Below are 14,251 nucleotides of genomic sequence, written 5' to 3'. Positions count from 1 at the left end.
GTTTAAGACCAGCCTAGGCAGCATAGCAAGACCCTGCCTTTACAAATTAAAAAAAACCAAAAATTAGCCAGGTGTGGTAGTGTATACCTGTAATGCCCCCTTCCCAGGAGGCTGAGGCGGGAGGATTGCTTGAGCACAGGAATTTGAGGCTGTAATGAGCTGTGATTGCAGCACTGCACTCCAGCCTGGGTGACAGAGAGAGAGTCTCTAATAAACAAAACAACAAAACAGAAAACATGGCCTCAAATCCTTTGACCTTCTTCCCCTGACCTCAACCCTTGAATCTGGACGGGCATGTGACTGCTTTGATCAACAGCTGTGGCAGAAATGACACAATGTAGCTTCCAAAACTAGGTCATAAAAGGCCATGGAATTTCCCTTCACTTGCTGAACCTCCATTCTGGGAGACTGAGCCTTAAGGTAAGAAGTGCAACTATCCTGAGGCCGCCATACTGTGAGGAACCCTAAACCACATGGAGAAGCTATGCATAGGCACTTGGGGCAATGGCCTCAGCAGATTCAGCCCAGTTCACGAGCCAGACATGTGAATGAAGAAGATTCTAGAAGATTCTAGTCTCCAGCTGTTTGAGTATTTCTAGTTGAGACTTCAGACACCACAAGAGCAGATAAGCCATCCCTTATGTGCCCTGTTCAAATTTCTGATGCACAGAATCTGTGAGCATGATTAAATGGTTATTCTCTCCCAGCAAATTTGGGGTGGTTTGTGATATAGTGCTAGAGAATGGGAATGGGGGATTTTAGGATATTTTTATTCTTTTAACTCTACATTTCTGAAACTTTACTTTTTCATGGTGAGTGTATGTTTTTGTGACTAAGAAAATATTTATAAGGAAATATTTATTGAGTGAATAAATAAAGAAAAAATAAATGAATGAAAATGGGAGAGAGGAAGAGAGGGAGAGAGAAAAGAGGGAGGAAACTGTTTTGTGGGAAGGCCCCGACTCCAACCCTTTCAGGAATTACTGACTTCAGATAAGTGTCCCTTGAACCTTTCTTTCCTCCATGTACCATTCCTTGAGCCACTTTGATCTCAGGCCATGACCAAAAGGCAGAGCATTTGATGACTCTCAGTGAGACAGAGCTGGGTTTGAGTCTGATGGCTCTACCTCTTACTGCCTGTATGTCTTTGTACAACTCATTCACCCTCTCTGAGTGCATTTCAGAAAGTGGGGTGCACACAAACACTTGGACATGTGGGAGAAGCCTGATTCAAACCTAGAGCTGGCTGACTCTTGCCAGAGCAGCCCCTCTTTCTCCATTAAGGGGGTCCAGGACACAGCCTCGAGGGACATTGGGAGAGGGGGCTACCCTCAGCCAGCTCCATCCTGGGAGCCCTCTGTGTGGGCTGCCATTGGGCCAAGGTGCCAGGCACAGAGAGGGGAGGCTGGGGCCCAGGCAGAGGCCAGGGCTGCTCCAGTCCCTCCAGGAAGTCAAGCGATCCCTCCCGTAAACCTTTCACCTCTGCACGCTCTGAATGAAGCCATTCAGAGGAAGAAATCTGACCAGCGCATGTTTTATGCATGGTCCGGCTGTGCCAGCAGGGGTGGGTCTCCCAGGGTGGTATTATTTTTAGCTGGAGCGTGTGAGGGGGCTGGGGACTTGAAAGAAGCAGGCTGGTCACCCACCTGTCCATCCTCTTCACCCAAGGACCCCCATCCTTGCTGGGTGACCATGGGCAGCACTAACTCGGTCTGTGCCCAGCACTAGGGGTGCTGCCCACAGAGCCAGGCCTCTGCCGAGGCTTGGGGGAGGTGGTCTCGTGGTCCCAGGCTGTCTGTTGTGCAGCCAACGAAAGCAACTGGTCACCTCCACACCTGCGTGCCCTCCCACCCCCAACGGGGGCTTGCTCCCTCACTTTCACAGGTGTTGGCTCCGGGTAAGGCTAAACCCTTGGGAGGGGAACAGGCACCTTTCTGAGACTGCGTGAGAGGATGTCACCTTTATCAGCCTTTCAAAATTCCTCTGTGGCTGCAACACATAATCTGGCTGCTGGGGGTGGCTGGCTTTCAGCACTCCCAGTTTCTTCCTGGACAGTGGCCCCAGCGGGTAGAGTGTCCGCTTCAGGGGAGAGTGTCAGGGAATCCTGGGTCATTAACATCTTTCACTGTCAAGTTTCCACCCTGTTTCTCGGCCTTCCTGCCTTGTTTTCCACCAAGTTTCCACTGCAATGTGGCTAGCATTTATCAAGCACCTACTGTGTGCCCGGTGTTTTCACACATCATTGCTTTCCACCTGCACCTGTGCCTCTGGGATACGTACTCCTGTGGACCTCATTTTTCCTAAGGGAAAACTGAGACTCAGAGAGAGAGAGTGACTTACTTCGGGCCACACAGCAAGTTAGGGCAGAGTTGGACTCAGACCCAACCCTGCCTGACCCAAGGAACACAGTGCAATTTGAGGCCTCTGACCTGGTAACATCTTTAGGTTAAGAGGCCAAACTCAAGGCTTAGGGGTGTCTTCTCCTTGCTGTGTTCTCTCCTTTTAATGAATCATCAGAAACTTTAAAATATAGGAAATATAGGCATGAGGATCTGTGCAGATCATATTTTTCATTTGGAGAAACTAGATGGAGGCAACAGAGGCCCAGAGAGAAGAGGATACTTCTTCAAGGTCACTTAGTGCCCCAGGGCTGACCCAGAACCCAGGCTCCTTCTGTTTCTGCACAGGACTCCCCAGTCACCTGACCTCCCCGGGCGTCCCTCTGCCCGCCTGCCAACTGGAGTGGTCACTCAGCTTGGCTCCCAGGCCATTGCGGACGGGAAGGGGCTTAGGGAGTGGACAGGCCTGCGTTCCCGACGCTAGCTATGGGAACCCTCTCTCCTGCTTGGCCCACGCTCACCACACACTCTGAGCCTGGTCAGCTCATGACCCCTAAGGCAACTGCCTGTCTCCCTGCATTTGAAATGTCTGGGTTGTGGAGGGTCTAGCCAAGAGCACTTGTTGAGTTGTTACTGTGTGGATGAATGGTAAATGCTAATACTATGCAGGTGACTGACGGCCTTAGCCATCAGAAAGTTCTCCGGGGTTTCCTTTCCTTTCCTTTTCTTTTTTTTTTTTTTTTTTAATTTTTTAATTTTTTGGAATGGAGTCTTACTCTGTCGCCCAGGCTGAAGCGCAGTGGTGTGATCTCGGCTCACTGCAAGTGCTTCCCGGGTTCAAGTGATTCTCCTGTCTCAGCCTCCCAAGTAGCTGGATTACAGGCACACACGGCCATGCCTGGCTAATTTTTGTATTTTCAGTAGAGACAGGGTTTCACCATCTTGGCCAGGCTAGTTTCAAACCCCTGACCTCAAGTGATTCACCACCGTCAACTCTCTAGGTGCTGGGATTAGAGGTGTGGACCACCACGCCCGGCTGGGTCTTTCAATTAGAGAGAATTCAGTGCAGGGAACGGATTAGAGAGATTACAAGAGACATGAGGGCTGAGAAGCCTAGCAGAGAAAGGTTAAGCCAGCCCAGAGGTTAGCCACTGCGGGAAACTGCTACCAGGAGGCTGGAAGGAGAGAGAGGAGGTGGAGTTGTGAGAGCTTGAGAGCTGGGTCTGTGCAGCAGGAGGCTGAATTTGAAGGTTAGCGGGAGCTCTCTGTTGGGGGCTGAGAGCTGACACAGCGACGTTGGGGACACCACAGGAAACACAGTGAGGGGAGAAACACTTTAGCTTTTCCCTCCCCTGGCTCTCCACAGTGCTGCCCATTGGCCAAACCAACCCAGAAACCAGGTGGCCAAGAAGTCCGGGGAACGTCTCTCCTGGATTCAGAGCAGAGTGGAAGGGCAGAGATAAGACCCGATATCAAACGGGCAGGTGAGTGGCACAGGAAATTCACATCACTAAGGAGGATCCAGCACTAAGTGCGGTAACAGCAATCACTGATTAATGGTATCACTTGGGGCTTTCCCTGCAGTGGCGCCCTTGCACTGGGAGAACTCGCTTATGGGTGAGGAGGCGAAGGCACAGTGCCGTCTGTATGGTCACTCAGAGGGGAGAGGAGAAGCGGCTGTCACCCTGCCTCCTGCTCTGGACTCTGCTGTCCCTTCCAGGCTGCAGATGCCCTCCAAGGCTGGTCTCCACCTGTCCTTAGGAGACCGTGGCTCTGGGTTGAGGGATGCTTCCCTCTGACAGCACCGCACATGGAACGTGGAGTTCTCAATAAAGGGTAGTTATTAACACGTCCATGGCCCCATCTCACGGCTGAGAAAATGGAGGTGCCAGCAGGTTATGGGACACTCCCTCGCCCCTGCCAGGTTTCCTAGCTCGCTGGTGGCAGTGCTGGGAGCTTGAAACCATCACTTCTGGCTCCAGAGCGATTGCTCTTAACTTCTGGGGTCCCTGCCCCATCCAGGATACTCCTTGGCACTCCTTCTTGTGGTCACTGTTGGGATCCACACCCAGGCCCCTCTCTGGCTCATTAACTCTGCCAGGACGGCTGGGCTGCCTGGGCTCAGGCGTGACCCACACGCCCAGTTAGAGGGATTCAAAACGCCGTTTACTTATCAATGACCTAAGCTCATTTGATTATGAAGGATGGAGCCCAAACTGTTCTCCAAAGCCACTGTCGTCCCTCAGCTGTGCCAAATCCTCTTTTGATCTGCTAATCCTGAGTTTATAAGGTTAGGAGATAAGCAGGCGGAACGAAATTCTGTTCTTTTTTGGTCCACCTAAGTGGCCATGAAACCCCTAACCATCATAGACCTCCCGGGCCGCTGTGGCCTCCCTGTCTGAATAATTCAGACGGTGTGTGAAGGAAGCCCCCTCAGTCCTGGTACGCGCAGGCCATCTGGGGCAGGCAGTCCCCACCGATCAGCCTGGCTCCTCCTTCTCCTGCTCTTCCTTTTTTTTTTCCCTCCTCTTTCTTGTACCGGCCTCCTTATGCTCACCTAAGACTTGGGAAAACCAGGCAGACACCCCAGCCAATGACCCGCCGAACTGTGGGGACCTGCTCCTCCTTGCGCCTCCTTTTGTTCCAGGCACAAATAGATCCCTCCACCTCAAGCCCCAATGCGTGATATTCACCATGAATAGGTGATAGATCCTGTCCCTAAGGCATTTCCATTCTAGTGGGGGACAAGACTTCAGCCGCTTGAGCCCAAACCATACTTAGGGTGTTCCTGTGGAGAAAGACCCCAGGTATTTACGACGCAATGCTCGCTGAAAGAGCTGAGGGACTCCTCAGCCAGACAACGGGGGTGTCAGTCCCAGCTTTCACCAGCTATGTGACCTTGGGTAACCAGTTAGCCTCTCTAACTTCTATTTCTTCATTAATAAAATGGGGATAATGAAGGTACCTGTCATCACGAATTTAATTCTCACAATAAGAAGCAAATGGGGACACCTACAGCCTGGTACAGAATAAACCCTTAATAAAGGACGTTTGTGATGACTTCTGTTCTCTATAATTACAAGGACAGTTTACACCGTACAGCATTTCCCACTTGCCCATTCTGCAGTGGGTCTGCGGCTGCCGTCTGTCCCCACAGACCCCAGGCACAAATTGGAAGGACCCTGCTATGTTTCTTATGCCAATGATGGGAGAGAGATCCCGGGAAAAGGGATTGCGATCCAAATGGTTGGTGGTTTAGGGAGACATTGCCCCGTGCTCTTGCAAACAGCTCTGGCTGTCACTCAAGCTACAGACTGACAGGGCTACAAGGGAGAACTCAGCAGGTCAGAAGAGGCCCGGGCCACTTTGAAGTGAAACTGTCTCATGGTTCAGCCTGAGCCTGACAGGTTGGAGAGCTGGGCGTGGAAGGCAGGTGTCCTGACCTATTTAACATGGAATTCGTGCTTTAGATGCAAGAGGCTTTCAAGGGCAGAAGCTGGACCCAGGGGAGAAGAGAGAGGCTGAAGCAACATGGCCTGCTTGCCTTCCACTGGGGGGTGGCAGAGAGGGGATGAGGACAGGAGCACTGCTTTGGAGTCTGGAGACTGCTTCCATCCTCATTGTACTTCATACCAGCTCTCAGTCCTTGGCCAATTTGCCTCACCTGGATGAGCGCCCCTTGGCCTGGCACCTGTCTCTCTGTTTTTCAACTTTGAGCTCCTTTGAGCTGAGATAGCTTTATTCATCTTGGTATAACCCACATGTCAGTAGAGATCACCCCATTTTTAAGAGGTACATGAAATAGATGTAAACTCTGTGTTCACATCTTGGGGTACAGGTGACTAGTGACCAAGCCCACCTGAGATTTCTGCCAATGTCTGTGTTCACGCCTTCACAGTCACTTTTAGCTCTGCCTGCCTGTTCCCCTCCAGCCATCACCTCTCCTCCATGACTGTTTCTTTTCTCCACTGTGTGCTGGCTCCAAAGTGGACCTACACGCTTTCCCCATGTCTCCGTCAAACGCCACTTACACAAGTGATTCAGTTGCATGGTGGACCCTGGTGATGGTTCGCAGTCTCTGGGAGAGGAAGGTTATGCTACAGAAGTGGATATGTTAAAATCATACTGAGTCACCTCCTCTGGAAGAGCCCCTGAGCCCTTGTCCCATAGAAGTTTCTCACTCAATACCTTTCTATGTGGGCTCCTGCCACGCCAGCTCACTGATTTCTCCAGCTCGCCTCACCTTCCTGCTAAACCCTTCTGCAGAGGGATGAAGTTTATCATTACCTTCAATCATGCCTTCAGGGCCCCACCAAGTCATTTTTCTGAACCAATATTGTCTTTATTTATTTATTTATTTTTTAGAGACAGGGTCTCTGTCTCCCAGGCTGAAGTGCAGTGGTGCCATCATAGCTCACTGCAGCCTTGAACTCCTGGACTCAAGCAATCCTCCTGCTTCAGCCTCTGGTGTAGCTGGGACTACAGGCACACATCACCATGACCAGCTAATTTTAAAATGTTTCGTAGAGATGGTGTCTCACTATGTTGCCCAGGCTAGTCTCAAACCCTGGGCATCAAGTGATCCACCTGCCTCGGCCTTCCAAAGTGCTGGGATTATAGGCATGAGCCACCATGCCCCTCCTGCAAATGTTTTTCTCTAAATGGGACTTTGGAGCCAACTGTTAAATAGCTCAAAACAAAACAAAGCAAAACCCCTTTGCTACATCTGCATGCCAGTACATTACCTTCTCCGAGTCTGTTTACCATCTTTGTAAAATGAGGGTCACCATCTCTGCCTTCCCATCCAACAAGCCTGGTTTGCAGGGGAGGTCAAAACAGAATAATGCAGGAGGAAGCAATAGGGCCACACACATGTTGGAGTCCTCATTGTAATACATATTCCAGGATGATACAAATGGCGCTGTCAAACTTTGCAAGAACTTTGGTCTCTTCTGTTTGGATCTCCAAGTAGGAAGTTTTTGACCTTGCTAACAAAAGAGCTCCTTGCTCTCCCCACTGCTGAGGTCTGCCAATTGCAGGAAGGATGGCGTGGAAAGTCTGTTAGAGAAAGAGAAGAGATGTCTGTCTTCTCTCATTCAAGGCCTCTGGGGGGTGGGGGTCTGCTTGATTCTTCTTTTACCATATGTAAATCTTCCTCTTGGCTTCCCTCACAGTTTGATAGATGATTGGTTCTTGCTTTCAACATAAATAGCAAGGCATATATTTTTTTACTTATACGCAATTCTGTGTCTAAGTTCTCAGGCACCGGGAGAAAACAATATACTTCTCCTGCAGGAGGTAGACTGTGTAAATATATATTAGTTTGGGGAGAAGAAATGAGGAATGATCAAATATTCAGAAAGCGGTCTGTTCTTGAGGGATGTTATTCTGCACAGCCAGAGAGCAGATTAATGACACCGTTTGCAAGGAAGGGAGAACGGCCCCATAAAATATGTATTAGTGGAGCTGGTGGTGGGATGGGCAGGAGTGCCTGGGGTTGGCCATGCGGATCCCAGTCTCAGAAGTTGGCACCCACCCTTGGTCTCCCTCATCAGGGGTCCCGACAGCTAGCTCAAGGACCCTGGAGGGTGAAAGCTCTAAGGTGGGGTGTGCTGACCATACTAGCCAGACATAGGGGACTGAGTAGGTTCTTTGGTAGGAGTACTGGGTGGAAAGTCAGGAGGTCTATCCTTGTCTCTAACCTGCTGTGTGACCTTAGGTTAGTCACTTACCCTCTCTGAGTCTTTGTTTCTTCCACCATAAAATGGAGACTAGATGATGGTTATTATTCGTTGTTGTTGTTTTGAGACAGAGTCTTACTGTGTCTCCCAGGCTGGAGTGCAGTGGTGAGATCGAAGCTCACTGCAGCCTCAACTTCCAGGGCTCAAGCAATCCTCCCACCTCAGCCTCCTGAGTAGCTAGGACCACAGGTGTGTTCCACCATGCCTGGCTAATTATTTCTTATTTCTCTAGAGATGGGGTCTTACTATATTGCCCAGACTGGTTTTGAACTTCTGGGCATAAGCAAGCCTCCCACCTCAGCTGCCCAAAGTGGTGGGATAACAGGCATGAACCATCATGCCTGGCCTAGATGATTCTTAAGAGGGCTTGTGTAAGTGATGGGTCAGGTGGCAGGGTCATTGGAAATGAAGCAAGATGGGAAGTAGTTGTATTTGCTGGACCTCACCATCGGGAGGTGTACTGGAAGAACACTTCTGTGGTTCTGGAAGAAACTCTTCGATAAATAAGTTGGAGGTAGGGGTAAGACCCCAAGGAACATGCATGAGTAACAAAGGAGGGTCCCCAAGTTGCCTTCTAAGTTGGATGGTGCTGTTAACTTTAGACTTTTGTTTGCCTGAATGCAGGGGCGAGAGCTGAATTGCTTGGAGAAGCAGCAGAAGAGGAGAGGCTGAGGGCAGTGAGCACAGGGTTTGGCTTCTCGAAGTTGGGAGTGAATAGATATTTATATTCTATGAGCCTCCTGACGGACCTGCACATCTTGGTCCAGTTCTGATCCCTTAGGTTACTTCTACCTCGAACATTGCGGGATTTTTGTCTCATCCCTACGCACCCCTAATTCAAGGCTTTCCTTAGGCCTAATGTAACAGAACTTAGCTTTTCTTTTATAGGTAGCTTCATGCTACTCCTTCAGATCTCACACAGCAATATGAAAAGTTTTTACAGCACTTAGCACGCACCTAGGCATTATGCTACAGGTAGGATCTCGTTTCATTCCTAGTACAATGCTAGGAGGTAAATTTTATTATTCTGTTTTACAAATGAAGAGGCTGGGGCTCAGAGAAGGCAAAGAACTAGTCCAGGGTAACACAGCAAGTAGGTGAGTCAGATACAGAGGCCAAGGCCTTACCCACTTATGATGCTATCTTGTCCCATGTCTATCTCCTTTTTCCCAGGTAGACTGAAGCTTCTCGGGGCAGGGTTCTAGTTCCACTGGCCTCCATGAGGCAGTGCCCAGGCATGGCCTGCGGGGTTCGGCAGACACTGGTAATCCACGGGCTTAGCCATACTAGGCCTTCCCACCCTCGTCCTGGCAGAGTCCTTGTCAGCTTATGGGTTTGAGCGAGTCTCGTGGGAGGATCCCCACTCGGGGTCATGGAGGCTCAGACATCTTGGGTTTAGAGGACTCCCTGCCAGGGTCTTCTGTCATTTTCAATGTCAAGGCCTCACTGACGATTGCTTTTTTTTTTTTTTTTTTTTTTTTTTTTTTGAGATGGAGTCTCAGTATTTTGCCCAGGTTGGGTGTGATGGCACGATCTCAGCTTACTGCAACCTCAGCTTTCCGGGTTCAAGTGATTCTCCTGCCTCAGCCTCCTGAGTAGCTGGGATTACAGGTGTGTGCCACCATACCCAGCTACTTTTTGTATTTTTAGTAGAGACTGAGTTTCGCCATGTTGGTCAGGCTGGTCCCAAACTCCTGGACTCAGGTGATTCACTCCTTTCAGCCTTCTAAAGTGCTGGGATTTCAGGCGTGAGCCACTGAACACCCTACACGGCCTTATCTGTGGTTTCCAGCAGCACCTGGTCAGACCTGAAGACTGGTATGTGAGCCTCTGCTTTATGATGGGGGTCCCAGTTAGGAGCCCAGTTAGTCAGCCCCCACCTTACAGCTGAGAAACTGTTAAGACTTTATGTCAGGACGAGTGAACTCCCACGTCACAGAAGACGTTATCGACAGAACCGGGAAATGTTATTTGTATGCATATATCTGCAAAGCGTTCCTATCCATACTACCCAACTAACCTACCAAACATGAAAAAGATGGCAAACAACTCCATAGGAAAGTAAGTGGGCAAATGGTGGGAAGTCCCCTTGCGGCTCTAATCTGATTGGGTAAATAATCAGCAAAGCAGAGAGGACTCAGACAGACATGCTGTCTGCCTTCCTTGAGGGTCTTGGGCTGGATGGCAGGGACTTCCTTCCACGCTGCCTTCTTCCCTGCAGTGACAGGGGTGGGGGTCTCTCTCTCTCTCTCTCTCTCTCTGTCTGTCTCATGCTGTTGAAGGAGGCCTGAATAGCTTAGAGTGTGCCATAACTTCTCTCTTTTCTTTTTTTCTTTTTCTTTTTTGAGATAGAATCTAGCTCTGTCGCCCAGGTTGGAGTGCAGTGGTGTGATCTCGGCTCACTGCACCCTCCACCTCCCGGGTTCAAGCGATTCTCCTGCCTCAGTCTTCTGAGTAGTTGGAACTACAGGTGCGTGCCACCACGCCCAGCTACTTTTTTGTATTTTTAGTAGAGACGTGGTTTCACTGTGTTAGCCAGGATGGTCTCCATCTCTTGACCTTGTGATTTGCCCACCTTGGCCTCCCAAAGTGCTGGGATTACAGGCGTGAGCCACCATACCTGGCCAGGTTCTCTCTTTTCAAGGAGCCAGAAGACAGCCTGAGAATGGGGCCATTTCAGCATCCAAAGGTGGACAAGGCTGGGCATCGGTCTCAGCGCTGAGCAGAGGGGAAGAGACCCCTCCCTCCACCTTGTGAGGATCTTGGGGAGCAGGATGAAGCTGGCCCCTACACAGAAAATTTTCTTTGGTCTCTACTTTAGGAAACACTGGCTGTGGTTACTGAGCACAGGAACCCTGTCCCTTTCCCCTTGGGTGTAACAGGTGTGACTGGCACTCAGCTCTGAAGGCTGACCCTTTGGCCCCCTGCTACAACCTCTGTGGCTCTTTCTGGAGGCTTCCTGTGGCTGCTGGGATGTGCATAGCAAAAGTGTGGAAGAGCCAACATCCCTGGGATCAGACTTCAACCAATGCCTGACAGCGTCCCTGCCCCTTGGTGGGGCGACTCTCTTACAGTCCCCAGTGGGCCTCAGCCCCAGCGGCCCACAGCGGTGACCTGCTCGTCCATGCACCCCGACTGGCTCCCTTCCCTTCCCCCGTCTCTCATCTCCTGCCAGTGCTTGCTAGAACCACCTCTCAGGTAAACTCCCAGTTTTCAAATCCTTGTCTCGGGATGTGGTTCTGGGGAGCCTGGCCTAAGGCAATAGAGGTAGCAGAACTAAAACAATTATGGGCTGGGCAGTCTGATCTTCATGAGTCACCGCACAGTCTGAGGTGAGAATGGTCCATTATACTTCCCTGCCCTGGGGCACCAGCAAATCTGGCCAATTTCTCCCTGGCGCAGGGCCTTCTATTTATTTTTTCAATTCGATTTTCTTGTATTTTTCACACCATAAAACATAGAACTGTGGCTTGGGTTTCACAGTTTACTAGCTGATTCCATGTGCTTTTGACAGTTCTGATATGTTTTTGACTGTCGCTAGATACATATATATATACACACACACACATATATATGTATATATATGGGAGTGTGTGTTCCCCTGAAGCTACACTTCCTCATGCTCTCCATCCCCCAGCCCATGGAGCCTCTGCGAAAGCCAGGGGAGCAGCTCCGAGGAGAGGAGATGAGGAGGCAGAGGGAGCTGGGAAGGTCCCCAGGTCTCCTCTCACAAAAACTGGGCTCACCTTCTCCAAGCAGAATCTGCAGCCACATCGCGCTACTGCAACAAGGGGATGAGTCTGCTAAGTTGTCACTTAGTGGATGGATACCTGCCAGCAAATTCGACTGTGATTATGATGGAGTCATGTTGCAGTTGTGTAAATTTGGTTTCTGGTGATTGGTCTGGAAGATGGTCCCAGGAAACACCAGCAAAAGCATAGGTTGGTGAGATGGGGAAGGGAAGTCAGGCAATACCAGGCATGTTGTCCATCCAGGTGCCCATGTGGGCAGCTGGAATGCAATCTTGCTGGGGAATCTGGGAAGCAGTGTGGAAGACGTACTTCTGAGTTCTCCCACCTCCCCAAGCAGGAGGGATCTGGGGTATTTAGACACAAGGTTGAGGGCTGTTCCTGGGGAGTGTTAATTTTCTAGCAGCTTGGGGCTCTGGCCATCAGAGAAGCCCTCAGGTAGAGAGATGTGGATGTTGGAGGGAGACAGCCCAGACATCCGGGGAGGGTGCCACCAGCACCTGCTCTGCTCCTTTCTGGAAGTTCTCCATGGCTCATGCAGTCCTCAGTCCTGACCTTCCAGGCCCTTCACCACCGGGTATCCACCCACGTGACAGCCTCGCCTCTCACCCCACAAACCATCTTCAGTGTGGGCTCCTCAGGCATCCCTTTCCGTTTCTGGAATCCTAACCTCATCCTCTCCATCTTTCTGAGTCAGTCTTCACTGATCTGCCCTGGTTCCTCTTCCTTTCTCTAGCTCTCACTTCCAGAAGGCTCTGGGAACTCAGATTCTCTGTAACACTAACTCTGTCCATAACTCGGGCTGGATGCCATTGGTGTTCTCACTCCCAGAACATGGTTTTTTTTCTCACCCAGCTCTCATTCAGTGCCCACAACAGAGTCTCACATATCAGGTGTTCAATAAATGCCTATCATTATTACTGATGATACGATGATGGTGGCGAAGATGGCGAGGCCTCCAAAGAGCAGGTGATGGGTCTTGCACCTTAGTTAACCTGCTGTGTTCTTTTTCTTTTTTTGATTTTTATTTTTTTAGGACAGGGTCTCACTCTGTTGCCTAAGCTGGAGTGCAGTGGTGCAATCACTTGACCTCCTGGGCTCAAGTGATCCTCCCAGCTCAGCCTCCCAGGTAGCTGGGACTACAGGTGTGCACTCCCACACCCAGCTAATTTTTGTATTTTTAGTAGAGATGGGGTATTGCCATGTTGCCCAGGCTGGTCTTGAACTCCTAGGCTCAAGCGAGCCGCCCGCCTTGGCCTCCCAGTCTGTTTCTTCTTGACAAGTCACTCGGTTTCTCTGAATCTGCTTTCCTGTTTTCACTAAGTGGTTTTTTTCCTCCTGGGCACCACAGCTAAACCACACTTCCCTGTCTGCCATGTGACTGGCAACAAAATGTGGGCAGAAGGGAATCCCCATCCCAGGTTTGTCCTGGAAAATCCTCCCAGGCACGACCCTTTATTGTCCTTTTCTCTGAGACTAAAGACGGAAGGAGCTTGGCCCTTGAGTCACCACTGAAAAAAAACTACCCCAGGGAGCCCCACCCATGGACACCAACCTTAGGCTACTGGGTGAACAGGAAATAAACTTTTACTGTTTTAAGCCACTGAAGTTTTAGGATGATTAGAGCATTCTCTCCAACCTGATGAATGTGGAAGTCTTTAAACTGAGAATATCAACATCGGTGGGCTGTCATCAAGACTAATGACAGAAACTGTTTAAAAGATGCTCAGTGAATGTTCCTTCTCTTCCTCTCTAGAAAACTTTAAGACACTCCAGTCATTACAAATGATGTCCACAGCACACCCAGCTTGCTCTGAAATGTAGTGTCTGGGAATGTCATGCAGCTCTTTAATTCAAAGTAGATCCTTATGGACCATGCAGCAGACTTGGCTGTGAACCATCCATCTCTATAGATGGGGGTGCTGGAATCATCAGAGGCTTTCGAACCAGAGCGACTCCACCTTGAACAGGGGCTGGGAGAAATAAGGCCGAGACCTACTGGACTGCATTCCCAGGAGGTGAGGCATTCTAAGCCACAGGATGAGATGGGAAGTTGGCACAAGGTACAAGTCACAAAGAACCTTTCTGATAAAACAGGATGCAGTAAAGAAGCAGCCAAATCCCGCCAAAACCAAGATGGCCATGAAAGTGACTTCTGGTCATCCTCACTGCTCACTATACGCTAATTACAATGCATTAGCATGCTAAAAGCACCCCTAATAGCGCCATGACAGTTTACAAATGCCATGGCAATGCCAGGAGGTTGCCCTAGATGGTCCAAAAGGGGGAGGAACCCTTTGTTCAGGGAATTGCCCACCCCTTTCCTGGGAAACTCATGAATAATCCACCCCTTGTTTAGTATATAATCAAGAAATAACTACAAGTATAATCAGTGAACAGCCCAAGCCATTGTTCTGCCTAT

At 50.0% G+C, this 14,251-nt stretch overlaps 1 long non-coding RNA gene across 1 annotated transcript; it reads left to right on the top strand.

Moving 5' to 3' along the window:
- Positions 1–396: 396 nt before the first annotated feature.
- LOC116271293 lies at positions 397–6,757 on the top strand. The gene is made up of 3 exons (XR_004179785.1): positions 397–420; positions 3,706–3,823; positions 3,924–6,757. It is a non-coding gene; the product is annotated as an uncharacterized LOC116271293 (long non-coding RNA).
- The last annotated feature ends 7,494 nt before the right edge of the window (positions 6,758–14,251 follow it).

The sequence above is a fragment of the Papio anubis genome, chromosome 18, assembly GCF_008728515.1.
Source record: "Papio anubis isolate 15944 chromosome 18, Panubis1.0, whole genome shotgun sequence".
Taxonomy (NCBI): Eukaryota; Metazoa; Chordata; class Mammalia; order Primates; family Cercopithecidae; genus Papio; species Papio anubis.
Note: the sequence above shows the minus strand (reverse complement) of the source record. Positions and strands in the feature narration are given on the sequence as shown.